Below are 27,660 nucleotides of genomic sequence, written 5' to 3'. Positions count from 1 at the left end.
TCCTGATAAGTAGTGTCAAACTTAAACAGCAATGGGGGAGAGGGGGAGTCAATAGATCATACATAAAGATCTCTGAAGGAATTATATTAATTTAAAACCATGTTAGTATCATATGCATTCTATTGTATTTTCATTCATTTTGTTAACTATTTCCCAATACTATTTTAATATAGTTCAGGTCACATTAACAAGTATCATGAGCTGCAATTCAGCCAATAGGCTGCTTGCCAGACACAAATGTTCCAGTTTTAACATACCTACATACTGGTTACAAGAAGCCCCATAATATGGCAGATTCACCTAAATGAGATCCATAATCACTCAAAAGAATTAGTCCTAAATGTTTATACAGTAAATACTGATTTTATAAAAATTTTCTATTGTCTAAGTAATGATATGCAGTTGTGTGGACAACCCCTTGAGCCATTTATTTATCTATGTTTCTTGGATAGACATTGTAGATGGACAATGATCTTATTCAAGAATTAAATAAGAAAAAAATGTGCTAACCTGCATTTGGGAAATTGCACAGTGTTTTTAAAGACCTTCTCCCTTAAACAAAGAATCACCTTTTCATACCAAGTAATGCTACATGGCTATGAATCATGGAATACTACAGTCTTGGAATAATGAAGATTAGTTTGCCAAAAGGGCAATGCAGAGGTATATGGTGCCATGACATATTAATATATATATATATATATATATATATAGGTATGTGTATGTATATATATATTGGGGTGTGTGTGTATACACACCATATATATTCAACAAACAATTCTACTGCAGAAGTTACACAAAGAATGTTATCAGGCAGAAGGATGACCAGAAAAGGAGGTGGTTAGTCATGTAGCAAGTACAAAGACAACTGATGGATAGTCTACGTGGTGCACTGGTACCCAAACAATGTCAAGAAAGGAATGCCCCACAGTACAGTGGATGGACTCCTTCTGGAGAATTTACACAAAAGTCATAGTCAAGAGGTAAACAGGAAGAAAAGGTGGGGATGTATTATAACCTGCTCTATTACTGGAAGCACCCACATAAATTATGTGAAAGATGCATCTTTATTTAAGCACTTTAAAGGCTCAGAAAATCAGAGAATCTCAAAGTCAGAAGGGACGTCAAAGATCATGTAGTTCAAAATTAACAAGAACCCCTTCTACAATATAAATGATAAGTGGTCATAGATCTCCAGTGAATAAAAGCCTACGACTTTTCTCAAGGCAGTCAACTTAGGACATTTTTCCTTTTATTAATCCCAAATTGGGAAATGGGGGAGTGGGAAGGGTGTTTGGGGTTTGTTTGGGATTTTTTTTGCAACTTTCACCACTGTTCCTACTTCTACCCTCTTAAGCCATAATTAATTTTCTGGGGGCAGCTAGGTGGCACAGTGGATAAAACACTGACCCTGGATTCAGGAGGACCTGAGTTCAAATCCAACCTCAGACACTTTACAGATACTTTACTATCTGTGTGACACTGGGCAAGTCACTTAACCCCCATTGCCCTGCAAAAACAAACAAACATAATTAATTTTCTGTATATAAGCCTTTCAAACAATTTGAGGACAACCATAAAACCCCCACCCCTAAATCTTCTCTTCTTCAACCTATTCATCCTGCATTATTTTCCTTTCTAAGACAATTCTTATATGTCACAAATTTAGCTAAGATATAGCTTGAACTTTTCCTTTTGGATTTTTAGGAGGTCATTAATAGATTCTCTCCATCATTACTTTGCCCTCTGGTTCTAATATATCTTAGCAGTTTCATTTATGATTCTTGAAATATAATGTTGAGGCTTTTTTAAAAAAATCATAATTGGCAGGATGTCTAATTATTTCTAAATTATTTCTCCTTGATCTTCTTTCCAGGTCAAGTTTTTTTATATCAGATACCTTCATTTTTCTTTCCTGCCCCCCCCCAATCTTTTGATTTTCAACACTATCTAATGTAGCTATTGGTTTCTATTTGTTCTTTTCTAGCATTCAGGAAATCCATCAATTGGATTAGGCTCACCACCTCTTCTAAATCATTCATTCTCCCTCCAAATCTTTCTTCGAGAGTTTGTGTGTGTGTGTGTGTGTGTGTGTGTGTGTGTGTGTTTGTGTTTTTGTGTTTTGTTTTGGTTTTTTTGCAGGGCAATGAGGGTTAAGTGACTTGCCCAAAGTGTCTGAGGCCTGATTTGAACTCGGGTCCTCCTGAATCCAGGGCCAGTGCCTTATCCACTATGCCACCTAGCTGCCCCTCCTCAAGGGTTTTTATTTCATTTTTTGACTCTTGCTTCACTTCTCTCGTTATTCATGTAGTCATAAATGAAATTTCATTGTTTTCCTTCAAGTCTCTATTTGTAGTTGTCATAAAGCTACTCTCTCCTTTTGGGGAAATCTTTAGATTTGCATTCATTTTTTTATACTAATCAGTATTTTCTTTGATTAATTCATCCAGCTTTACTTCTTGAATTAGGTCTTTGTTATAGGGCCAGGCTCCATCCTGTGCTATGCTTTTGGGTAGACTGACATTGTCCTGGGTCACCTGGTTTCCTGTAATAACCTCTACCGCTTGGACTTTGAGCATTATGGATTTGGGAGGGTTGGAAATCTAGATCTTCAGGGCCCTCTTTGGCATACCAGGAGAGGACACTAGAAACCCTACAACCTCTGGTCCTGAGCCTCCTGGTATAAACACTGCTTGGCTATATAATGATTGCTTCCTCTGCCTCCCCTTGGGTTTTCAAAGATGCCTTCCCCTGGGGTTTTCTATCCCCTCTGAGGCCCTTACAGCCTCAGGACACTAAGCTGTATAAGTTACATATGTCTGGAAGGCTACCCTGACTAAGTATTGGTTTTGCTAGTAGGGCCCCCTTCATATTGCCCTTGGTCTATTGGCTGAATTTGGGGGTGATTATGGGGGTGGAGAAAGTTACTTACCATAGTTTCTCATTAGATTTCTTTGTCATTATTCAATTTTGTGCAAGCCTTCGAGTTTTGCAAGAGTAGGTATATAGGGGGCAGCTAGATGGTGCAGTGGTTAAAGCACCGGCCCTGGATTCAGGAGTACCTGAGTTCAAATCCGGCCTTAGACATTTGACACTTACTAGCTGTGTGACCCTGGGCAAGTCACTTAACCCCCATTGCCTGCCAAAAAAACAAAAAAAAAACCAAAAAAAACAAAAAAAAAAGAGTAGGTATATAAGACCTCAACTGTTTGCCTCCTACTAAAGCAGCTACATTGACAGGAAATCCTTATGATATCTGTTTAAATAACAACAGTCATATGTCTACACATAGTGGATTTACAATCTGAGGACATGGATTCAAATTCCAACTCCGCTATTAGCTACCTGCATCACAAGAGAATCACTTCACTTCTACGTGAGCCTCAGGCTTTTTTTTTCTTTTTATCTGTAAAATCTAAGAGTTTGAATCAGATGATCTACAAGATCTGTTCTAGCACCAAATCTGTGATCCAAGGTCATAAAAGTGAAGCATCTCCAGCACAGGCTAAATAAAGCACAAAAGACGAGAGTGATTTCATCTTCTTTACTATAGCAGGAATGAAAAAAAGAAGTCCCTGGAAGATCTCCAATGAGTTTCTTCTCTGGACACATTAGCTGAGAATTCCAGCAGCAACAGTATCTCTAATCTCTAATAGACAGACATAATGATAATGATAAGCACACAAAAATAACATTCAAAGTGAATGCTGTCATTGAAATCAGTGCTGAAAAATATGGCTTATATTGGCAACAGTGGCCCCTACAGGAGAGAGAGAGAGAGAGATGTTTCTGTACTGACCTACTATGTTCAGTCTGTCAAAAGTAGCATCTATTTATCAAACGTTTTGCACATTTCTAACTCTACCTAGACTATCAGGGAACTCACACACTGACTCTTGTTCAAACTCTATTTTTCTATTTTGCAAAACATGATTTACTGACTATTCAAAACAGAATGAGGTAGTTAATATGAAAAAAAAATTTAAGTGCCATTTTAAAAATACATTTTTTTCATTTATAACACCTACTGAATTGTTAGATTTTATTGTCTCAGAGCTATTAAAAAGGAAGAGTATTATACTAGAACATGTATACATATATATGAGCATAGGTATATATACATATACCTATATAGATATTTAGTTATATAATTATGTATGGTGGAATTAATCTGAAAATTTAAAGTACTTGGATTTTTTTCCCTACTAATAACATAAATGGTGGTGGGTTTTTTAAATTAATATTTGAATATAATTTTCAAAAGATTTCGTTTGATCTTAAAAACAGTTGCAATCAGGAGCTATAAAAAAGTAAGGGAAGAAGGAAAATAATGTCTCCAAATATTTATATCATGGTTTTTCTCCTTCAGTTTTTAAGATTTCTTAGTTTTAACAAAGCTGAAAGGATTCTCTTTCCCCAACATCCCCCACCCTCAATTTTGAGCCCAAAGCTATAGCCTTGGAATTTCACTTCCTCACAAAGCAAGCCCAAGAGGAAATCCACACCTAATGTAACACTGTAACATCCATCAATTTGTAAAGCTATTGTCAAGGTCTGGTCGGTTCACAAACTTCCCTCTTAGTATTTATAAAACTTTCACTACCCAGTGGCTGCAGACTGTCAAGGATCTGGAACACACTTATCACAACAGTCCATTCACTTAGGGCAAGTCTTTTGGGGGAAAAGCAAGCTAAAGTTACTACTTAACCCATGCCCTTAAAAAACACATCTTTTCTCTTCCCCACTCCCCTCTGGCCCCCACTTATCTCCTAGATGTTTCTTTAGCTACCTTCCTTTGAAATTCATTTGTTTTTCAAATCTTGTTTCCACTTTCTCTCTGGGGGTGGAGGGACAGTTTACTCTCCTGGATTTTCTTTAACCTCACTAACAATCAGTACTGCTTATCAATTCAGATACTATATGCAGTGAAACAAACCAGTAGGTTGGAGGGGGAACATTTTCCAGGGGCAATCTCCAACCTATCATTAACTCCTTGTGAGTCACTGACCAGTAGTCATTGACTCATTTTCATCTCTAGGCTTCAAAGATCATTTATTATCACAACCTGCCTCAAGTGTGGTGTGAGAGGCTTAAGAACCAAAATGAACAATGCAGCCAAAGGCATCAATTGACTCAGGCTCCGTCATTATGTACTCTAACAGTTTTCACTGCTGACTGACAGGCACACTGCACAGAGCTAATGTCATCAAATGCTAACCATAACAAAGCAAGGGTGTATGGTCCTTCAGCAGACCATAAAAAGTTAAAGAAACATTCCATTCCCATCAAAGGGGTGACTAATTATGATGAAAAAGAAACTCCAGCAGTTCGCTCTGATTGTCAGAATTCTGGATATATGGAGCAAAGGCTTTTTTCCTTTATATGAAAAATCAAAGTTCTCATTATTTATAAAGTTCTACCACATGTGCAAAGTGCCCCCTCCAATAATAATAATAATAATAATAATAATAAAGCAAGGATAAATGAATGGCTGTAAAGATCAAAGAAAGTGCTATAACTGTCCAACTCACTGCATTCCCAAGGTTGGTCTACTTTCAGCTAATCTGGATTCAGATTGGAATTCGTCTGGCTGGTACTTCAATGGCAGGCACTGGAAGGTTTACTGTTGTACTATATTCTTCTGACAAACAGATACTCCCTATGATCCAGTGACACTGGCCTCCTCACTGTTCCTCACACAAGACACTCCAATTCCCAACTTAGTGTGTTCTCACTGGCTGACTTCCATGTCTGGAATTTTCTCTTCATCCCTATCTCCTGGGCTTCCTGGTTTCTTTCAAGTGCCAACTAAAAGCCCACCTTCTGGAAGAAACCTCTCCTAATTGCCCTTAATGGCAGAACCTTCCTTCCGTGATTTACCCATTTCTCCTGCATGTATCTTGTGTCTACATAATTTGTATGTTTCCCCCAGGCCCCCCACCCCCGGACTGGAAGGACTGTCTTTTCCCTTTCTTTGTATTCCCAGCATTTAGCACAGTGCCTGGCACAGACTAGGTGCTTAATACTAACTGACTTGATTTGTAGGGAGCCGTACTGGTCCCTGGAAATACTAGTGATAAGGACCTAGTTTGTGAGACAGAGCATATAATGATTAACAACATGATAAGGGAGAAAGGCTGAAAGTGTCAGGAGGGTGGTGCTATAGCTCAGAAGAAGCCACTCCAAGGTCCAGGGGACCCACTGGAGCTGCCATGAGGGTATTATTCTAAAATAGAGCATGGGGCACAGTAGATGCTGAGTAAGTACTTATTGATTGACAGATGAGGCTCAAAGGAGGGAGAGGAGTTATACAAATAGATAATGAGAAGGGAAGTTTAATCAGAGAGAGTAGCACAAACACAAAGGCAGTTAGAGCACAGGGACTAAAGTCAGGAAGGCTGATCTTTGTGAGTTCCAATCTGGCCTCAGACACTTACTAGCTGTGTGACTCTGAGCAAGTCACTTCACCCGGTTTTCCTTGACTTCCTAAGCCATAAAACGAACTGCAGAAGGAAATGGCAAACTTCTCCAGTATCTCTGCCCAGAAAACCCCAGATCGGGGCATGAAGAATCAGACACAACTGGAAGGACTGAACAACAAGAAAAGCACATACCCCAGAAAAAAGAAGACATGAAGGTAACAAAGAATGTAGTACTGTGGGGAGAGAATAAATAAACCAGTTTGACTGGACTGCAGGATTTATGCAAGTATATAGACAAATAAGGGTAGAAACCCTGGCTGAGGCAAGACAAAAGAGGGTTTTGAATGCTAAAATTGGGACTTTATCCTGAGTGCACTGGGAGAGTCACTGAAATTTAAGGGAAGGGAGAATATGAAAAGTAGTGTTTTCGTTTTGAGGACTCATAGGATAATAAGTTTAGAGTTTAAAGAACTATTAAGAGATCATCTAGTTCAATCCTCCCATTTTACGGATGAGAAACTGAGAACAAGAGAGGTTAAAGGACTTGCCCTTGCAAACTCACCTGGCTTTCAAAGCCCTTCAGAACCTCCCCCTCACCACCAGCACCGCATTTTTCAGTATTTTCTTATACCCTAATCCCTACCACGTATTCTTCAATCCAGTGACACTGGCCTCCTTGCTGTTCCATGAAGGAAACACTCCATATCCCGGCTCCATGCATTTTCTCTGGCTGTCCCCAATGACTGCCTCCTCAGCCCCACCTCCCGGTTTCCCAGGCTTCCTTCAAACCCCGGCTAAAATTCCACCTTCTACAGGAATCTTCGTTTCTCCCCTCTGTTAATGATTTCCTACACGTCTTGTACATAGCACATTTATACACATTATATATTAGCTTGTTGTCTCCCTCATTAGATTGTGAGCTCCTTGGGGCCAGGGATTGTCTTTTGCCTCTTTTTGTATCTCCCACTGCTTAGTACAGTGCCAGGAAATAGAAGGAACTTAATAAATGCCCGCTGACTGGTCCAAAATCACACAGGCAAGTGACAAAGACAAAATTTGAAAAACCAGGTCCTCTGATTCCAAATTTTTTTCTCCCCAAAATGAACTAAAACCAATTTTGAGGCAACTGCTAGAAGTTTGAGGAGGCTGATGGTGCTGGAAATCTTAACCAAACTCAGTGCCCAGGCTTACTAAGGATTCAATACATTCTGGGTCCTTCAGGGCCTCTTTCAAAGGAAACAGACCCACCTATTCCAGGAGCCACAGAATGGGTTAGTCTGGAAGATGTTGATAAAGATCCTGCCGACCTCAGTAATGAATTCAGTCAAACAGCTATTTGATTTGTTACTTTGGAAAGACTGCCAGATTCCAAAGTAAAGGATCTAATTTGAATCTGAGCCCTTCCACTTACTATACCTACAAGACCAAGCACAAATAATTTATTTACTCCTGCTTTCAATTCCCTACCTACAAAATGAGATCATCTTTAAGGTTCTTCTCTAGTTCTATGATTCTATGATTTCTGGGTCGGTATCAATGATAGAGACAGAGCTGTGATGTGAGATCACTCTTCCTGTATTATATTTATCATCTGAAGGTCTTGAGACTTTTTTTTTGTACATGAGATAAAGGATAGATATCCATGGGTATATATACAGGTTGCTGTTTTTGTTGTTCAGTCATTTTAGTTGTGTCTCTTTGTGAACCTATTTGGAATTTTCTTGGCAAATAAAGTGGTTTGCCACCTCTTTTTTCCAGCTCATTTTAGAGCTGAAGAAACTAAGGCAAATAAGACTAAGTGACTTGCCCAAGGTCACACAGCTAGTAAAATGTCCAAGGTCAAATTTGAACTCAGGTTTTCTTGACACCATGTTTGGCTATACCAGGTCTATCCACTAAACCACCTAGTTGCCCTCTATACATATACATATATGTGCATGGGCATACATATACATATGTGTATATACTTCAGAAGTAGAAGCCAGGATGATGTAAAAAAGAAGTGTTGACCTCCTTTTGTCTTTCTATCATCTCTAAAACAAATACCCCGCCAACATTCAATCAATCATTGAACCAACAAATATCTAAGTGATTATCATGATTCAGATAATGTGTTAAGCACCAGGAGAAAAAGAAAAAGCAGAAATAGTCCCCTGCCCTCAAGGAGTTTACACTCCAATGGGGGAAATAATATGGTATGTAAATATATACATTTACACATTTACATTTATCACTCATATGGTAGCAAAAGGAAGAGAAGGAAAAAGAAGAGAAAATAAAGAAAAGTATAGATGAAAATATGATCTGGAATTCTTTTCAGATGCTAAAAAGAGGCAGAATTAGAAATAAGGGATCTTAACCACTCCTCTCTCTCTTTTTCCTTATCATTCCATGCATTACCAATTCATCACCTTGCTAAGAAAAGCCCTGAGCATGTTAGAATTTTCTCTTTGTATCAGAAATAAGGGAAACGTGCAATAAAAAAGTTTCTAAAATACCCAATTATGTCTATAAGTCAAAGAAAAAAATAGTGCACAAATATTAGAGTTATAATGCAGAATTGCAGCTTTCAAAAAGTATAAAGAGCTACTGTTAAAGCTCATATGTCTTACTCATATGATTTTAAATATTCAGATTAGCTTGCTCGGTAGTTAGATAAGAAAAAATGTGACTAGTTTGGCTTTCCTTTGTGTTAAAAGAATTCCAAATGATAACACACTAGAGTAAGATTTATAAGTCTTTGATCTCCTCACTCCTTCAAGTCTCCCTGTTCCCTTCTTTCCATCTCTATTTCCTACCACGCTAGTCCAGGAAATTACCAAAAATCATGCCTGGACTTAGTGCAAAAGTCTCAAAACTGCTCTCACAGACTCCTTTCTCTTCCCAGTTCCAACTCATCCAGTATACAGCTCCTAGATTAATTTAAACACTAAGTTCATAATGCCATTCTCTTGTCTACAGGATGAAGTATAAGCATCCTAGCATTCAAAATCCTCCACAATTCAACCCTATCATACACATAATTTGACCCTTTGCTAAACTCTCCACTAAGCCTGGCCTCTCCTTTTCCCTTTCTCCCAATTTAATTCAATTCAACAAGCATTTATAAAGTATCTACTATGTGTTGATTCACTGGGCTAGGTCCTGCAGATACAAAGACCAAAATGAGATAGCTCTTAATACCATGAAACTTAGATTTCTACTAGGAAGATATTGTGTATACACAACACGAAGGAAATTGTCCTGACAACTGGGGGAGGGGAAGAGAAAGAAAGTTAGAAACAATCTCATGTGGGTGACAGCACCTGAACTGTATTTGGAAGAAAACAAGGGTTTCTTCCAGGCAGAAGGGAAGAGGGAATACATTACAGACATGGTGGAACCACTTGTTCCAAGGCATGGAGGCAGGAGACAGAATGTCCTATGTAAAGGTGAGAGACAATATCAATGATATTCTTGAACATGACATCTTAATCTTCCAAAGAAAGGTTATGTTACTGCTACTGTTTACTCCAAATCCACTTTCTGGAATACCTTTTCCTTTTTCCTTCTCCTATTCAGAACCTATCTAACTAATCCAATAATAAGGCAAGTATCATATAGTAAGAGTACTCTATCTCGAATCAAATGACCTGTGTTTCAAGCTTGGTTCAGCCACTTACAATTTACATGCACCTGGGCAAGTCTCTTAACCTTTCTTGGCCTCAGATTCCTTCTCTGTAAAATCAGGAAATTGAACTAGATTACCTCAGACCCTAAGTTGATGATGATGTTAATAACTCATGTTTATATAGGCTTGAAAAAATGCTTTCTTCATCACACTATAACTATCTCATAGTGTTATGGTACTTTGATTAACTTAAGGTGCACATATGAGTTGTTATTATCATGAAAATGGAACTCATTAAGGTTAAATGATTTGACTAAGGTCAAAGTTATTAGATATCAGAGTAGTGACTGGAAACCAGGGCTCCTGAGTCCTAAATCTGAGTGTTTTTTCAATTATACCATGGCACCTTACTGAACTCCTACGGTTGTTCATTCTTGGTTCTCAAAGAGGACCAATGACATAATGAGGGTGATGTCTTGACTTGCCTGTGAAATGGATTTAAGTGAGGCAAAGCTGTGTAAAGTCATCAGCCTCACTCTCTTTTCCAGAGTCAACAGAGTCCAGTGGCAAGACAAAAGTCAAGATGGGAGATAATCCAGGACTAGACAGCAAGTATTGCTACTTACTGTTTCAGTTGTGCATGTCCTGTCTCCCAGATTATATTATAAATTTCTGGAGGGAAAATGGAATCTCTTTTAGTATATCTTCAGCATCTAGCTAAAAGTACTACATAGAATAAGTAACTGATAACTATTTGCTAAATAAATGATCATTTTGAATATACAAGCAATAGTGGTAGCAATCAAATGTTCTCTCAAGTAGACAGGTTAATGTCTACTAACTTGTTTTAGAATGAAAAAGAATACTTTTGAATAATTTGAAGACTTGTAGATAGGATAAAAGAGAGATGTATTATTCTTACAAAAGCAAAATTATGTAAAAGAGAATTTATTATTATATAGCACAGTGGATAGAGTACTAGGCCTGGATTCAGGTAGACCTGACACTTACTAGCTGTGTGTCCCTGGGCAAGTCACTTAACCATATTTACCTTAGTTTCCTCAACTGTTAAATAATCTGGAAAATCCTAAATGGGGTCATGAAGATTAGGACACAACCGAAAACTACTGAACAACCACAAAAACTATTATACACCCACCAGTCCCTAACCCTTCATCCTATTTACTTTCTTATTCACAATATGTCTTGTATTATAGTTAATAACAACATATTATAATGTCTATCATTAAAGAAACTATCTAAGACAAGGTAAAATTTATTCTTTGATTTTCTGGTTACACTATTTTCAAAGCACATTTTATTCTTCATTGAATATTCACCTTCCTGATAACAATAATATTCTCATGCTAAGGTTCACAGAAAAAAAAAAAGATTGTAGCATCTAGTACAAAGATCACAGATCATAGAGGTAGAGCTAGAAAGAACTTCAGGTCAGCTAGTCCAACATCCTCATCATATAGATGAGGAAAGTGAGGCACAGAGAGGTTCAATGACTTACCCAAGGTCACACAAATAGCAATCAGTGAGCTGGGATTAAAAGCTAGCTCCTCTGACTCAAAATTCAGGGGTCTTTGCATTTCTTCGAAGCTCCTTGTCTCTAAGAAGAGCTACACCTAAGGCAAAATCTGGCTGAATTAACAAATGGTTTAGCAAAGAAACGTTTATTTAGTTTCAGTCAGGTGCATAACACTGTGCTAGACACTGTGGATACACATATAAAATAAAACAGTCCTTTCCCTCCAGGAGCTTACACCTTAGTAGGAGTTGTGAGACAGGGATAAGACGACACAAATATTGAACTGAACCTTAAAGGACGGGAAGGATTTCAAGATGTGGGGAAAGATAGTTCCAGGCGTGAGGAATAAAGATCAATTCTATTTTTGCAAGTCTATAGTGTTGTCACAGAGTTGAAATTTTGGCGAGAAAGGGATTTCCTATAATGTTTAGGGAAGTTCTGAGTTCTTTATTACAATAGCAGAGTTATGTTTATGGGAGACTAGAGTTCAGACCATAGACTTTTCTATGATAGGAATACTGTAAGATTTCTTCTCTACCATAAACTCCATTTCCTCTGAGAATATAGTCATTTCCCCTGCTCCGATGGAATCATTTGAATGCCTACAACTTTGAAAAATTTCTCCTTCTCCTAACCAAAGAGTATTGCTGTGCAGTTGGTTTAGAATATGCTATCAAGGAGGCAGCTAGGTGGCACAGTGGATAAAGTACCAGGCTTGGATTCAGGAAGACCTGAGTTCAAATCTGGCCTCAGACACTTGATACTTAGTAGCTGTGTGGCCCTGGACAAGTCACTTAACTCTCATTACCCCACAAAAAAAAGAACCCAAAACAAAACAAAAGAATATGATATCAAACATTGTCAATAAGTGTGACCTTTTCATATAAGGAGGTTCTTCAAATTGGAAATTCATTGAGTTTGAAGATTTGACTTACTTGAAGCAAACTACTTTATAAGTCTCTATGCCTAAATCTGGCATTCCAATATGCAGATCAAATCTGATTTAAATTCTTTCTTTGCTGGACTTTTGATAACAATGAGAGTGGGGCTAAACACACAATAACAACTGTCAAGAGCTGAAACTGAGGTTTGACATAGCCGATAAATTATCAAGGGAAGGGGAAACAGTCTGACGTCAAGAAGAAAAGGGAGAGGGGCAGCTAGGTGGCTCAGTGGATAAAGCACCAGCCCTGGATTCAGGAGGACCTAAGTTTAAATCTGACCTCAGACACTTAACACTTACTAGCTGTGTGACCCTGGGCAAGTCACTTAACCCTCATTGCCCTGCAAACACACACACACACACACACACACAAAGAAGAAAAAGGAGATTACACAAATTCCTTTTTTTTCTACTTCATCCCTACCCTAAGAAGTCACTAGTTTGATTCCAAATTAGTTGTTAGTTTGAAAAAATAAGGCGGTTTTGCTGATGTGGCTCCCAATGACATCTGATGACAGGATAAGTGAAGAGGCTGACAGGCAGCTGCTTCATATTGATGGCAGAGCAAAAGAGCTAAGATGTGCCAAAGGGGCAAGGGCACTGCTATGCACACATCAGTATTCTCCATGTGTGCAATGAATACATTCAAGCTGTTTCCTTTTCAGATCACAGTTTGTTTTTCACTAGTGTGGAAATTTATTTTGATTTGGGGACCCTACCTTTGGGCTGAGATTAGAAAGCCTTAGGCCCTCAGGGTCTCTTCTGAGGCTACACCAACGCAACAAAATTTCTGGCAGGTCCCACCAAAGTGGAAAGACTTCAAGTATTGGTTTGATAACAAACTATATCTTTATTGTTGAAGGCCACACACACACACACAGGAGCTAAGGACAAAACCATCTCATCACCAAGAGGCTGGCCACCAGGGGATTATTTTTTTCTGGTTGTAGAAACACATTAAATTGTCTAAGAGGGGCAGGGAAAATGAGCTAGCAAAGTGGAAGAAGTGTTCAATGGAATGACATCAGGGGCTGAATAAGGTGAACAGTAGTCTTCCCATTGGTGAACTGATCTTTCATTTTCTTTTCTTTTTTTGAGCGGTGGGGTAGGGCAGTGAGGATTAAGTGACTTGCCCAAGGTCACACAGCTAGTAAGTGTCAAGTGTCTGAGGCCAGATTTGAATCCAGGTCCTTCTGAATCTAGGGCCTGTGCTTTAACCACTGTGCCACCTAACTGCTCCTGAACTTTCATTTTCTTTATGATATTTCCATTGAACATTCAGACCTTCTGACACAATTCACTACAATGCACTGTACAATAAGCATGGTATTTTGGTGTTATTATTGCTGTTTTCACAGCAGAGGGGAGATATCTAGACATCTTTTTTATGGAAATCTCCTTTAACTATTTCAATAAATTGGTTAAAATACATTTCTTAAATTCTACTTCATCTTATCACTTTCTTCTTTTGATGGCTTCATTTTCTTGAAATAAAACTCCAAGCAACTACAAAAATATAACTCCTTTTGAGGTAGCAAAGAATGGAAATCTGAGGGAATGCCCATCAATTGGGAAATGGGTAAATAAGTTATGGTATATGAGTGTGACAGAATACTGCTGTGTTGTAAGTAATAATGAAGAGGATAGGTTCAGAAAAGCCTGGGAAGATATACGTACTGATGAAAAGTGAAGAAACCAAGGGAACAATTTATATAGCAACAACCACACTATTATAAAGATGAACAACTTTGAAAGACTTAAGAACTCTGATCAATACAATGAGCAACCACGATTCCAGAGGACTCATGCTAAAACATTCTATCCACTTCCAGAGAGGTTATGGACCCAGTGTAAAATGTAAAGCTTATATTTTGTTTTGGATCTGTTTTTGGACAGAGGTTTTAATTTTTATTTTTTTTCTCAAGGGCGATATGAGGAGGAGGTAAGAGGAAGATAATTTGAACCTGAAAATAAAACTTAAGCACTCTATTGTATTCAAATTTTATACAAGTGAGATTTGGGGGAAAATATGAACTACATTTAGATCAAAATGACAATAGTAGTTTAAATATGGTGCAGCTAGGTATCACAATGGATAGAGCACTGGACCTGGAGTCAGGAGCACTCATCTTTGTGAGTTGAAATCAGATACTTATTAGCTATATGACCCCAGACAAGTCACTTAACCCTGTTTGCCTTAGTTTCCTCATCTGGAAAATGAGCTGGAAAAGGAAATGGCAAACCACTCCCAAATGGGGTGGCAAAGAGTCAGATACGACTGAAATGACTGAACAACAAAAGTTCAAAAGACAGTCAGAATGTGTTCTTTAGGCCTTGTTGCATTAGGAATTTTTAATCAAGAATTTCTGAGTAGTAAGTGTATATTACAGCAAATGCAGTACAAACTTCAATATATTGGCACATTTTGACTTAAAGTAGACATGACAGGGAAAACTATGAATTTTTAAATTGGAAATTCCAGTGATGCCATTGAGTTCAAGTGCTACTATGTCTTCAGGTTCTTGCTCCTCTTTGTAGCAATTAATCCTTTATCAATCAATCCCTGTCCTCTCTCACTAAAAATAGAAAGTCCACACAAATTGGCATCAGATTATAATTACCAGGCCTAAATGACTTGCATTTCCCTAAAGAACCATAATCATAGGTTTGCATTAGAGTACAAGTATTGTGGGTCTTTTAATTTTAATTATTTCAGCATGAAATTAGCAACATATTTCCCATAAGTCTTCTATTTCATGTTATTTCATGAAAGTAAATAACTTAAAGCTATATTAGAGAATTATTTTATATATCCCTTTAAAGGCATACATTTATTGATATGTTTGCATAAAACATGCATTACAAGAGAAGAGTTTAGAAAAAAGATTTCAGTGACCGTCATCAAATTGTTTCGCTAACTACCATCACCTCACATTACAAACCCAGCCCAAATGGTTTATTTTCTCTAAGACCGCGCCTGTGTCATTCCCTTTGAAGAACCTGAAACCCAGCTTCGTCTGCCTTAGCCTCTCTGTCCTCTATCTAGTATATCCCTAACTCTAAAGTGAATGGCACAACTATTTGTACTGTAAAGTGAGAGGACTGGAACTAGATGATGTCTAAAATCTCTTTTGAGTCTAAATCCTGTGATCTACTAACCACCCTGGTTTCTGCCTTTTGACTTTGCATTTCTCTGGGACCTAAGCACTTTCTTCCAAATCAAGTCTGGAGATTAGAACTCCATCATGTCTACCAGCCTATTAGCAAATAGCACTTTCTTGTTTATATTTTTTGTTTTGACATCACTAGGCTTGACCCTGGCCATTTTTAGCACTGATTGCAAAAAACAAACTATCCCAACCAAGGCCCTTTTGCCTCTTGATCTTATAGCAAAACTATTCATTTTCTGGAAAGAAAATATCAATTGAGTGTCCTATGGCTCCGTTCACTACCCCTGTAACATCCTAGAGCAAAAAAGTGTTCCCTAGACACCACTCCTAGAGAAAGAAATGGCAAACCACCCCCATATCTTTGCCAAGAAAACCCCCAAAGGGGATATGAAATCAGACATGACTGAAAACAACTAAACAACATACCATTCCCTAATGTGTTGTTTCCTTGTGCAGAATATAAGCTCCTAGAAAATAAAAATTATACTTAAACTTAATAATTTTAAGAGTTCATTCAATAAGCATATTCCCATGGGCCACCTCTTATAACTAATATTTTTTAAGTATTTCAGCAAAACTAATCAATACACCAACAAATTCTAATAGGATATGTAATGTTCCACACTCATAATCTCCCACTTCTACAAAGAAGTAACTTTTTAAAATTAAACAATAAAACTTTGAAGATTATCCAAAGGAATAAAAATAAGATTTTATAGGTATTTCCAAAATTGCTATACAGAAAATTGTGTTATCATACATTATATTGTGGGTCACCCAAAGACCAATGGAGAAATTAATGGCAGCCATGAATAGATTATAATACATTACCGGTGAAGAATTGTGCAGGGAAAGTGGTAGAAAGGATGTCATCAGAGGTCTAACTTTAGAATACTAAGTGGTCATGTCACAAGAACAAAAAATAGTGAACTGATAGACAACTCATGTGCTCCACCTATATCTATGCAATGCCAAGCTCTAGAAGAAAATCACGCACATGCACACGATTTAACCACGGTCACACAGACAATCAGTGGTAGAACCATGTCCTCTGACTTCAAATCTTTTCACCCTACCACATTCAACAATATTCTGTCTTAACTGACCTACTTTGGGCACTAGTGATTTGTAACTAAATTTATAGATGAGAAATGATACTTTTAAAATCTTGAATCTGAAACATTCTTCAGAGGAAAAAGAGTATCAGCACTTGGTACAATGTCTCAAACACAGTAGGAGATTGCTTGTTGACTGCCGTCTGGGTAAGATTAAAAGTGGCTAAGAAACAACATAAAACAGGGTCTTTTCATAAAGACCTGTTGCAGTTTTTAAGGACAGAAATAGGGACCAGGGTTGCTACCTCACCTGCATCTCAATGTCCTCTGGGGTTGCCTAGACCAGGGCTTCTTAAACTTTTTCCACTCACGACCCTTTTTTTCCAGAGAATTTTTTACACGACCCCAGGTATAAAGGTATATAAAATTGGTATACATAACCTCTTACTGTTGCCAAATTTTTCACAACCCCCACATTCAGTTACACAACCCGTCATGACCCACAATTTAAGAAGCTTTGGCCTAGGGCACTGAGTAGTTAATTAACTTATTCAGGATCACACAGACAGGAGGTGTCAGAAGCGGGGCTTGAACCCAGGTCGTCCCTTCTCCAAGGCTGACTTTCCATCCACGACACTATGGTGTAATTTTAAAACTTTTACATTTTAATCATCAAAAATCCAGGTTGTAAATGTGACAGAAACAATCAGTAAAAGGTATGTAAAGGAAAATTTAGTGGTCTTCTCATAGCAGATACTGACCTCAACTATATTAATCACAGAAAACAACTTGCCCTTGGTTCTATAGTAGCCACTTTATTACAATATAAGAAATAAAAACAAACCATGTACAACTTCTTAATGTAGTTATATTAAATTTTTAATAAATCTGCTTTGAAATTTCATCCCCAGGCTGTTTTTCTCATACCTAAATGATTATAGCTCAATAACAGCATTGTTATAGTCCAAATGTTTCTCCAATGTCCACAAAATATTAAAAGACCCAGTGAGGAAGGCCTCTAACATGTGAGCAGAAGCTCTATGAGGATTAATGGAATCACAGAGACACAAATCTCAAAGAAGAAGAAAACATCTATAGGTTGCAATCTACATCAGTAAACAAAGCTCCCATGCCAAGGAGTTGGACCATGGACCTATTAAAGGAGGTAAGTTAAAGCTAATGCTTCTCTCTCCCCCCCTCCATTGTAGATATTCAACAAATACCTATATTATTTCAATTTCTTTAATGTACCCATCATTCTCTAAGTCTTTCTTATAAATCCACTGCCCAGATGCATGTTTAAACTCAGTAGCTATAGTGAGGATGCAAACATGAAAAAACAGCATCTTCACAAGTAAGGTCAGTCTCCACCTATGCCTCTGGGAAGACTCTTCTTTACAAAAATGATCCCTTAAAAGACAAATGCAATCAGTTGAGCTCACTGCTAAGAATGGCCTTTGCCCCTACATTACTCATCACTGTCCTTTTTAATTCATCATAAAGAAATTGGCTTAGTCAGAAAGGATATCTGAAAAAAATAATAAAAACAAATGAACAAAGATTTGACATAAATTAGTTTGCTTAAGCAGCTTGTTCTTGTAGCTAGTTATAGAGAACTAAAGAAGAAAAAGTGAAGTCAAACTGCAGTGTTGTTTTTTTTGTGTGGTTTTTTTTTAATTAACTCAGCACATTTTTGAACTAGACAATACTTAGGGTGCAGCTCTAGACTCTATACAGTCAGTGAAGAACAATATTCCTTGTTCATGTTACTAAGAAAAATGACTTGTTTTTCATTTTCTTTGCAGAACTACAGTAACTTGTGACTTTCCCAATATAATTTGCTTTCTGAACATATTTGTATTTCTCTTCTTCTCATGTTTTTCCTACCAAACATTTAATTAGATAATAATTACAGCCCTTCCCTGTGACTTTTAAAAAATTGACTCCCTTACTTTTATTCCTTCCTCATTTCCCTTTGATCTCTTAGTTCAAATAACTATTTACTTTGCATGTGAGTGAGCTTTAATCCTGCAGTTGTAGCATGTATACTTTTTGACAGGGATTATGTATTGATAACTGCTTTGCCAAGGAAATGAACTCCTTTCCAAAGACTGAGACAGTCAACCTCTGTAAGTCAGGACCAAATAATGGAAAAATTAAGTACCAGTAACTGCCAACCTGTCTTGGAAGTGTTGTAAGGTACCAAAATAGGTTTTTCTTACCTCCCCATTTTCCAATGTAGAGGGCGGGGTGGGAGGTGGGGGGAGAGAGAAATCACTGGCATGGGGCAACTCATACAGTTTATAATTTATTGGAACATAGTAAAAGCAGAGATTTTCCAATTTTCTTGGGCACCAAAACTTGAATTGACTCACTCTATAAGACTCACAGCTTTCCTCTCAGAAGCTCTTGCAGGACATGAAGAACAAGAGATTAAAAGTAGCCAAAAGAAACCAAGGAGAAAATCACAATCCTACATTCTTAGACCCATTCCAGAAGACAACGACAATTTATTAGAGGATATTTCTAGAATAAATAAAAAGAAACATTTTGCTGACAAAGGTCTGTATATTCAAATCTATAGGTGTTTTTTTTTTCAGTAGTAATATATGGCTCTAAGAGTTGAGCTATAAAGAAAGCTGAATGCCACAGAATTGAACATTTCAAATTGTGGTGCTGGAGAATACTTTTGTGAGTTTTTCAGACAGCACTTAAAGAAATTAATCCAGAGGCAGCTAGGTGGCACAGTGGATAGAGCACTGGCCCTGGAGTCAGGAGTACCTGAGTTCAAATCCGGCCTCAGACACTTAACACTTACTAGCTGTGTGACCCTGGGCAAGTCACTTAACCCCAATTGCCTCACTAAAAAAAAAAGAAAGAAAGAAAGAAATTAATCCAAACCATTCATTGGAAGGACAATTGCTGCAGCTGAATCTTAAATACTTTGGCCACATCATGGGACAAAAAGGACTCACTGGAAAAGACCCTGATGTTGGGAAAGATTGAAAACAAAGGGAGAAGGGGTGAGCAGAGCCTGAGATAGATAATTTCATCTGGAAGCAAGGAAGATGAGCTTGGTCAGACTTCGGGGGATAGTGGAGGATAGAAGGGCCTGGTGTGCAGTGGTCCATGGGGTCACAAAGAGTTGGACATGGCTGAATGACTGAACAACAAAACTTATGGAACACAATCAGACAATTAGAGACTCACAGTCCAACCTTTTCGCCTTATGAGGAAATGGAGGCCCAAGGAGGGGAACTAGCTTTCAAAAAAGATATGGTAAGTAGTAGATACCTAGAGATACTATCCGAAAACTTCCCTCATCTCAAGGCCTAGCTGAACAGCCAACTCCCATATCAGAGCAGATGATTTAGAATCCTACTTTACTAAAAATGTCTTTGGCTATCTGGTAATGAGAATTCAATTCTCTTTCTATATTCCTCAAAGCATCTCAACATCATCACCCATTCTCCTACATCTTAGGTCTGTTCAAAAAGATTATTTAATCCTACTTCTTTCTTCTGAGACCCTAGAACCCATTGATTCCCACCTCCACCAGGCCCTTGCTCCTGTAATCATTACTCCTCTATCTTTCATTTTCAGTCTCTCTGTTTCTCTTTCTAATGCCTTCTCCCCAGTTGCCCGAAAACATGCTTAAGTTTTCTCAACCCTAAAAAAAAAGCTTTCCTTTGATTGATCTATGCCTATCAAATTACTACCCCAAGTCTCACATCTTCTTTAAATATATAAAGGGGTTAGGGGAAGGATGATACCTAGTTGAGTAGAAAAGGAACAGATCATAAATATTTAAATCCTAGAATACATTCAAATCTGTATTTTGTTTGACCTCATCTTGAAAGTTAGTGTATCTATAGACAAATTTTTTTTAATTATCTGAATTCATTAATTACATGTTATACTATATAAACAAAAGCACACAGATAAAATTCCTTCTCTCAAGTAGTTTCCAAGCTAAAAAAAAAAGATAGAAACAAACATGATGGTAGAAGAAATATTAAACTAGAGGTCATGTGACCAGAAAGATACTAGTTATCCATCTTCTACAGATCTCTTCAATACTCTGAATCTCCAACAAAGAAATTATTTGTCAGGTGTTATAGATCTGTTAATCTATTAATTACAGCTAAATCCACAGCGGATAGAACCTCCAAGAAGATAAAAATCCCTATGACAACAAAAGAGAACTCTAATATTTAGAAGGCTTTCTTAGCTCTCTTCCACCACCAGCCTTTACATGCCGACAGAAGCAAGTACAAGCAAACTGGGACAAGCTTGGGCCTGGCACCTGCCTTAGAATCCTCTCCTTCTATAGTGCCTATTTTCCTTCAAAGCCCAGCTTAAAGTCACCTCCTAAAATAAGATCTTTCTTAATTATCCCAGGTCCAAGCTGCAAGTGTGTCACCAAAATAAATGAATGAATGGATGCTGAATGAATGAATAGATAAATAGATAAGTGAATGGATAAATAAACAAGTAGATGAATGAATGAATGAATATGCATTTTGTGTATGTTTACATGTGCACATGCTACTTCCTCCTAGAGAATGTAAATCCTTTAAAGACAGGAACTCCTCTTTCTTTTTTCTTTGCACCTCCAATGCTTAGCACTTACTATGGGTAGGTCGAATCGCTGATTGATTCAAGCATGGTAAGAAAATATGACTGATGGGGCTAAGATTGAAAGGAAAGTTCTATGTCCAACTTGAGTAGAGTGAAAGAAAGTAGTCTGCTCTGATCTGTCTGGGAAGGTTTCCTAAAACATCTGGGATATAAGGAGCTTAATTATCCACTCTGAAGCTAAACTTTCAAATTATGAAACTGGCATGCTAAGACAAGGCTCACCATAGACTGCCAGTATCAACTAGGGATGCTCTATGATGTTCCCTTATAGGAACACAGGAGGCCCGCCTGTGACTATCTCTACTACACAATCTGCAGTATGATCAAATAAAGAACAATGGCTAATTGGGATTTTATGTTCTTTCTTGCCCAACATACTTTGATCAAGAAACGCTATGCCACCTTTTGTACTCATATGACATCATTCTCATTCATTCAAACATAAAAGCTAACCTTAAACTACAGAAAGGAAGTGGTAGTTGAGGGAAAGGCATAATAATTTCCATCAATTTCTGTTCGGCCCACTCTGGTTGTTATTAGGCTACATTCCTGGAATAGGAGCACAAACGGAAATCTCAACCGTCTACATCCATCTGACTGGCACCTTTATGAACTGAACTTTGCTCACCCATTGTTTTATTAGCTCTCACCCAAAAAAAGAGTGTAGGACAAAGGAAGGACTGAAGATAATCTTCAGTATGATAGCCGGAGCTGGGAACAAATCTGCAACCTCAAAGAACAACTTGTTTCTTTTGAATATATTTGTATAAGCTTATTAATGTTGTTCAGAATCCAGCACAATATTATACAACTGAGTTCTGATGTTAAAACCTCTCAAACTTCCACTAGGAGCTGTTCAAAAGATTTTTATTCTCTGATCCCTTTCCTTCAGCAGCAGCTTTTAAACAAATCATTATGCATTTCAAAATTCTATACATATTGAGAAAGGTAATAGGGGCAGCTAGGTGGCGTAGTGGATAGAGCACTGGCCCTGGAGTCAGGAGGACCTGAGTTCAAATCTGGCCTCAGACACTTAACACTTACTAGCTGTGTGACCCTGGGCAAGTCACTTAACCCCAATTGCCTCACCAAGAAAACTAAAAAAAAAAAAAAAAAAAAGGTAATAGGTAGAGATCAGGCCTTGGAATCAGGAAAACTCCAGGTCCAGCCTCTGACACATACTAGTTATACAACCCTGGCCTTTCAACAACCTCTAACAAATCTCAAAGACTAGAAATTACTCCCCCACCCCAAAAGGTGGAGCTCTTCATCAGTAGAGAAAGTCTCCTTGCCAGGAGTTCCCTATAGCAATAGAATCACAGATCAATACAAAAATGGCATTCAGTCAATGTGAACTACTATTATTGCAACCAGAATCTTCAAGTCTTGGTAGTATAAAAATCTATACAATACATTTCAAGTGTTAGTCCCAACAGAGCATGATAGTAAAATTTATACAATAGTACTCTATAGTACCAAGTCCACACCCCCAAACTTCTTTTTTAAAAAAGAGAGATTTATTAGAAGTAGCTTAAAAGCCCCTTCTTTTTTCCCCTATGCAATCTTTCTATTTCATTCTGTTCAGTTCAACAAACATGTGCCTATTATATCCAAAATATTACTAACTAAATGCTGAGGACACGAGTTCCTTCGGTCAAGTAAATAACAATAGCAATAATAATACCTAGAATTTATCTGCCACTTTAAAGTTTATTACCTCCCCCCCATGAAGTAGATACTATCATTATATTATTTACTATCATTATATTATATCATTATATCATTAGCCTTATTTAACAAATAAGGATATTGAGCAGAGGTTAAGTGACTTGCCCAAGGTCACACAGCTAGTAAGTATCTAACTCAGGGTTCCAACTCAGATCTTTCTGCCTCCAAACCCAACACTCTAGCTACTAGACTACTTACCTGCCACAACAACATAATATGGGAGATTATGTGGCTTAAATACGTAAATAATTATGAAAAAGTCAAAATGTAATAAATACAAAAGAGAGACACAGGCAAAATGTTGTGATAGATCTGAGTAGGGGAACTGGGAAGCTGGGGGCGGGGGGGGGGATCAGGGAAGGCTTCATGGTAGTGGTATCTCTTGAACTAAATCTCTAAGGAAGAGAAAGATAAGTTTAAGAGGTTCAGAGGGTTATACTCCCCCAGACAAAATGTAAAAGGATAACTCAGTGCAATAACGAAACAGGATTCCAGACAGCTGAAGATGAAGCACACTATTTAGGTATTGACAAAGAGGTAGGTGATGGACTCAATATAGAACAAGACATAATATTTTCTGACACAGTCACTGAGGGAAACTCGCTTGCCCTAACTATACTTATTTGTTACAGGGGTTTTATTTCTCTCTCTCTCTCTCTCTCTCTCTCTGTTGTTCACTTGGGGATAGGGGAAAGGAAGAGAGTAACAGGCTAGAAAAGCAATGCTAATTAATTATAAAAAAATAAAATTAAGTTTAAAAAATACAGTTTGCACTGATGCTTGGCAGCAGTGCTATGGCATTAGAGATGATGAAGTGTGACATTTGAATGCTCCATTGCCTTATATGCCAGGACCAAAGAAAATGGATGGAGCATCCCACTTTGGTGATGACCTTACAGTTGCAGGATCAACACTGAGGCAAGAGTTGGACCACCAGACAATCACACCCATAAAATGGTCTTATAAGACCAACATACTTTGAGAAAAAAAACACAATGCCAACAGGGTGCCATGCCACCTTTTGTACTCATATGACATTTTATTCTGGGGGCTGATATAGAGATCTCATTCCTGAATCTGACATCTGAAACCACCATTGCCATTATTATTGAATGAATAAAGTTTGTTATAAACTTTAACCAGTCCCTTTCTTTTTCAAAAAGCTGAGCAGTAAAAACTCTTCTTTCTATAATAATGGTGAAGTACAATGGTAACCATATAAGATCTACTGAAACTTAAATTTGGAAAGAGATGTAAAAAATGTAAATATGTATGTCTGATTTGGTAAAAATGCTGCTCTAGGGCAGCTAGGTGGCACAGTGGATAAAGCATTGGCCCTGGATTCAGGAGGATCTGTGTTCAAATGCGGCCTCAGACACTTGACACTTACTAGCTGTGTGACCCTGGGCAAGCCACTCGACCCTCATTGCCCCGCAAAAAAAAATAATAAAAGGCTAAAAATGCTACTCTAACACTAGATCAGAAAAGGAGAAAAGTGACAATAAATGAATGAGTGAATAAATGAATGAATACCAAAAAAAACCATATTAAGCAAACAATATGTACAAATCACAGTGCTAAACACTGGGGATACACATAGAAAAGTATGCAGAGAAGTTTGGTGGTGAAGTAGATAAAGCACCAGCCCTGTATTTGGGAGGACCTGAGTTCAAATCTGGCCTCAGACACTTGACACTTACTAGCTGTGTGACCCTGGGCAAGTCACTTAACACAATGCCCCACAAAGAAGAGAAAAGTATGATGACCTCTGTTATCAAAGAGCTCACATTCTAATTTAGGAGATAAGACATATGGAAGGTTTCAACTAATAAGCTCTTCTGGGCCCAAGTCTAAATAGGTAGATATCAATTTTTAAACTCATTCAACTTGAATTAGTCTCTGTGCCTGAGTTTACTCATTTAGAAAATGGGGACGATACAGGTCTAACTTTCCTAATCATCTCCCTAATTCCAAATTCTACATTTAACCCATAATGACCTCCGTTAATGGCATACACTTATTACCTATACCACTCACTTGATGCATTACATTGTTCTATAACATCACTTGAGGTTGTATTAATACCTAATTTTGTTACCTAGTTTTTCAAGAATATATAGCAGAGGGGCAGCTAGATGGCGCAGTGGATGGAGCGCCGGCCCTGGAGTCGGGAGTACCTGAGTTCAGATCCGGCCTCAGACACTTAACACTTACTAGCTGTGTGACCCTGGGCGAGTCACTTGACCCCAATTGCCTCACTTAAAAAAAAAAAAGAAAAGAAAAGAATATATAGCAGAGTGTTCGCTTCGGCAGCACGTATACTAAAATTAGAATGATATAGAGAAGATTAGCATGGCCCCTGCACAAGGATGACACGCAAATTCGTGAAGCATTCCATATTTTTTTAAAAAAGAATATATAGTAGAAAGAATTTTGGATCTACAGTTCGTACATACCTGTGTTCTAATACTTGTTTCAATTCCTACTGGCTATGTGTTCTTGGTTAAATCATTTAACAGTTCCAACACTAAGTCTCCTCAGCTATAAAGTACTATACTAATTATTCAAAAGAGCTGCTGCAAAAAAAAATGCTTAGCAAAATACCTGGCATATAATAAGGACTATATAAATATTAGCTATTATTAAATATGCACTGTTGTTACTATTATAATTATTCTCACTTTCGTTTCTTTCAATGTAATTAATATTAAAACATTCCTGGGACAAGTTGCTATTCTGCTATTTTAAAAAAATTAACATTTGGTGAACTACTGCACAGATGGATAACTACTTTTTTAAATTGAGTAAAAGTATTGATATATAAACTCATTTTCTATAGACTCACTGAAAGTATCTTTGAGACAATCCCATTAGCAGAAAAGATGACAAGGATTATGGATACCTCATTCTGTCCCCACATCATTTTAATTTCTTCCACAAGGTTTCTATATTTCAAATTTCTTTCATTCCATGTAGATTAAAGATTAAGAGTATTTGGCAGAGGGACAGCTAGGTGGCACAGTGGATAAAGTACCGGCCCTGGATTCAGGCGGACCTGAGTTCAAATCTAGCCTCAGACACTTAACAATTACTAGCTGTGTGACTCTGGGCAAGTCATTTAACCCCAATTGCCTCACCAAAAAAAAAGAAAGAAAGAAAAAAAAGAGTATTTGGCAGGGTGGCATCTAAAAAAAAGATGCTGTTCTTAAATTTCTTCTGGATCAGTGTGGTATAAGTCCAGCAAGTTATGAGCCATAGTTCCATCTATAATGATGCACCACTTCCAATATGGTTTAATCACTGTTGTTCAGTCTTTTCAGTCATGTCCAACTCTCTGTGACACCATTTGGAGTTTTCATGGCAAAGATACTCAAGTGGTTTGTCATTTCTTTCTCTAGCTCATTTTACAAATGAAGAAACTGAGGTAAATAGGGTGAACTGACTTGCCCAGGGTCACACAGCCAGTGAGTATCTGAAGCCAGATTTGAATTTAGGAAGATGAGTCTCCCTGACTCCAGGATTGGTGCTCTATCTACTGCGCCACCTAGCAGCCCATTATAGTTTAACTACAGGATTCTTCAAGATATTTTGGAGTTTATATTTGTAGCATGGAGATTTGTTGTCTGTTAATTTATAGGATACAGCAAGCTCCTAGTGTATGATTCTAGTCTCTACATCATATATTTCAAGGCAACAGTAGGTGCTAATTTTTTGCAATGATAGGTTGCACAATGGTAGGTTGCAGTTTCCACCCTTCACTGCATAATTTGCATCTATCAATAAATCCAGGCTCTTTAAGGAGAAATAGAGGTAAATCACTTTCAGTTTCGTCTGATAAATCCTTTTATTATTGTTGCCGTTATCTCACTCATCTTTTTGATGAGGTTCTTTTATTACTGGTATTATATAACTTCTCTCTCCCACTGAAATGCAAACTCTTTAAGGGCAGGGGACAGGTATTATGCTTCTTAATATCTCCCACATTGCTTATCATAGTGCTCTTCTCCTAGAAGGTTGATGAATAAATACTGGATGGATAAATGTTTGGTGCAAACCTGTGAATGAGTAAGATTTCAATAAGACATCAGATGTGGAAGTGTTGTTTACATGAAAAATTAATGTAGAGGTAAAGAAGACATATCAAAGACTTTGGCTGGCTCAAAAAGCAGTTTAACCACTGTGAGAAGTCAAAAATCCACTCCAGGTGAAAAGATCCATTTGCAGTTCCAAAGACACAAAGCAACAATGTTAGGGAGCATGTGGTAGCAATGCTGCACTCAAGAGTCTGATAATTTCATACCAAGTCCCTGCCTATGAGGATCTTCATTATTACAAGTGAAATTAAACTATCTATAAAAATAGCTACCATATAAGGTAGAATGTGATAAGTATATATGTATGGTAGTTCACTGGAGGGAGAGATCATTTCTGGATGAGAGATCATGGATGGTTTCATAGAGAAGGTACCTTAAATTAATTAGAGTTGCCACATCTTCTACAAACTGGATAGGATGAAAACTGAAAATGTCAGCTCTTTCCCCCCGTATCTAATGG

General features: G+C 37.7%; 1 protein-coding gene and 1 non-coding gene across 4 annotated transcripts in view; one reads left to right on the top strand and one right to left on the bottom strand.

Moving 5' to 3' along the window:
• The window catches only part of TIAM2 (TIAM Rac1 associated GEF 2), a 297,053-nt gene that overhangs the window by 190,679 nt on the left and 78,714 nt on the right, over positions 1 to 27,660 (bottom strand). The gene's annotated exons all lie outside the window — the stretch shown is intronic.
• Positions 25,404 to 25,510, top strand: LOC122726892. Its single transcript, XR_006352885.1, has one exon. It is a non-coding gene; the product is annotated as a U6 spliceosomal RNA (small nuclear RNA).

The sequence above is a fragment of the Dromiciops gliroides genome, chromosome 4 (genome assembly GCF_019393635.1).
Source record: "Dromiciops gliroides isolate mDroGli1 chromosome 4, mDroGli1.pri, whole genome shotgun sequence".
Taxonomy (NCBI): Eukaryota; Metazoa; Chordata; class Mammalia; order Microbiotheria; family Microbiotheriidae; genus Dromiciops; species Dromiciops gliroides.
Note: the sequence above shows the minus strand (reverse complement) of the source record. Positions and strands in the feature narration are given on the sequence as shown.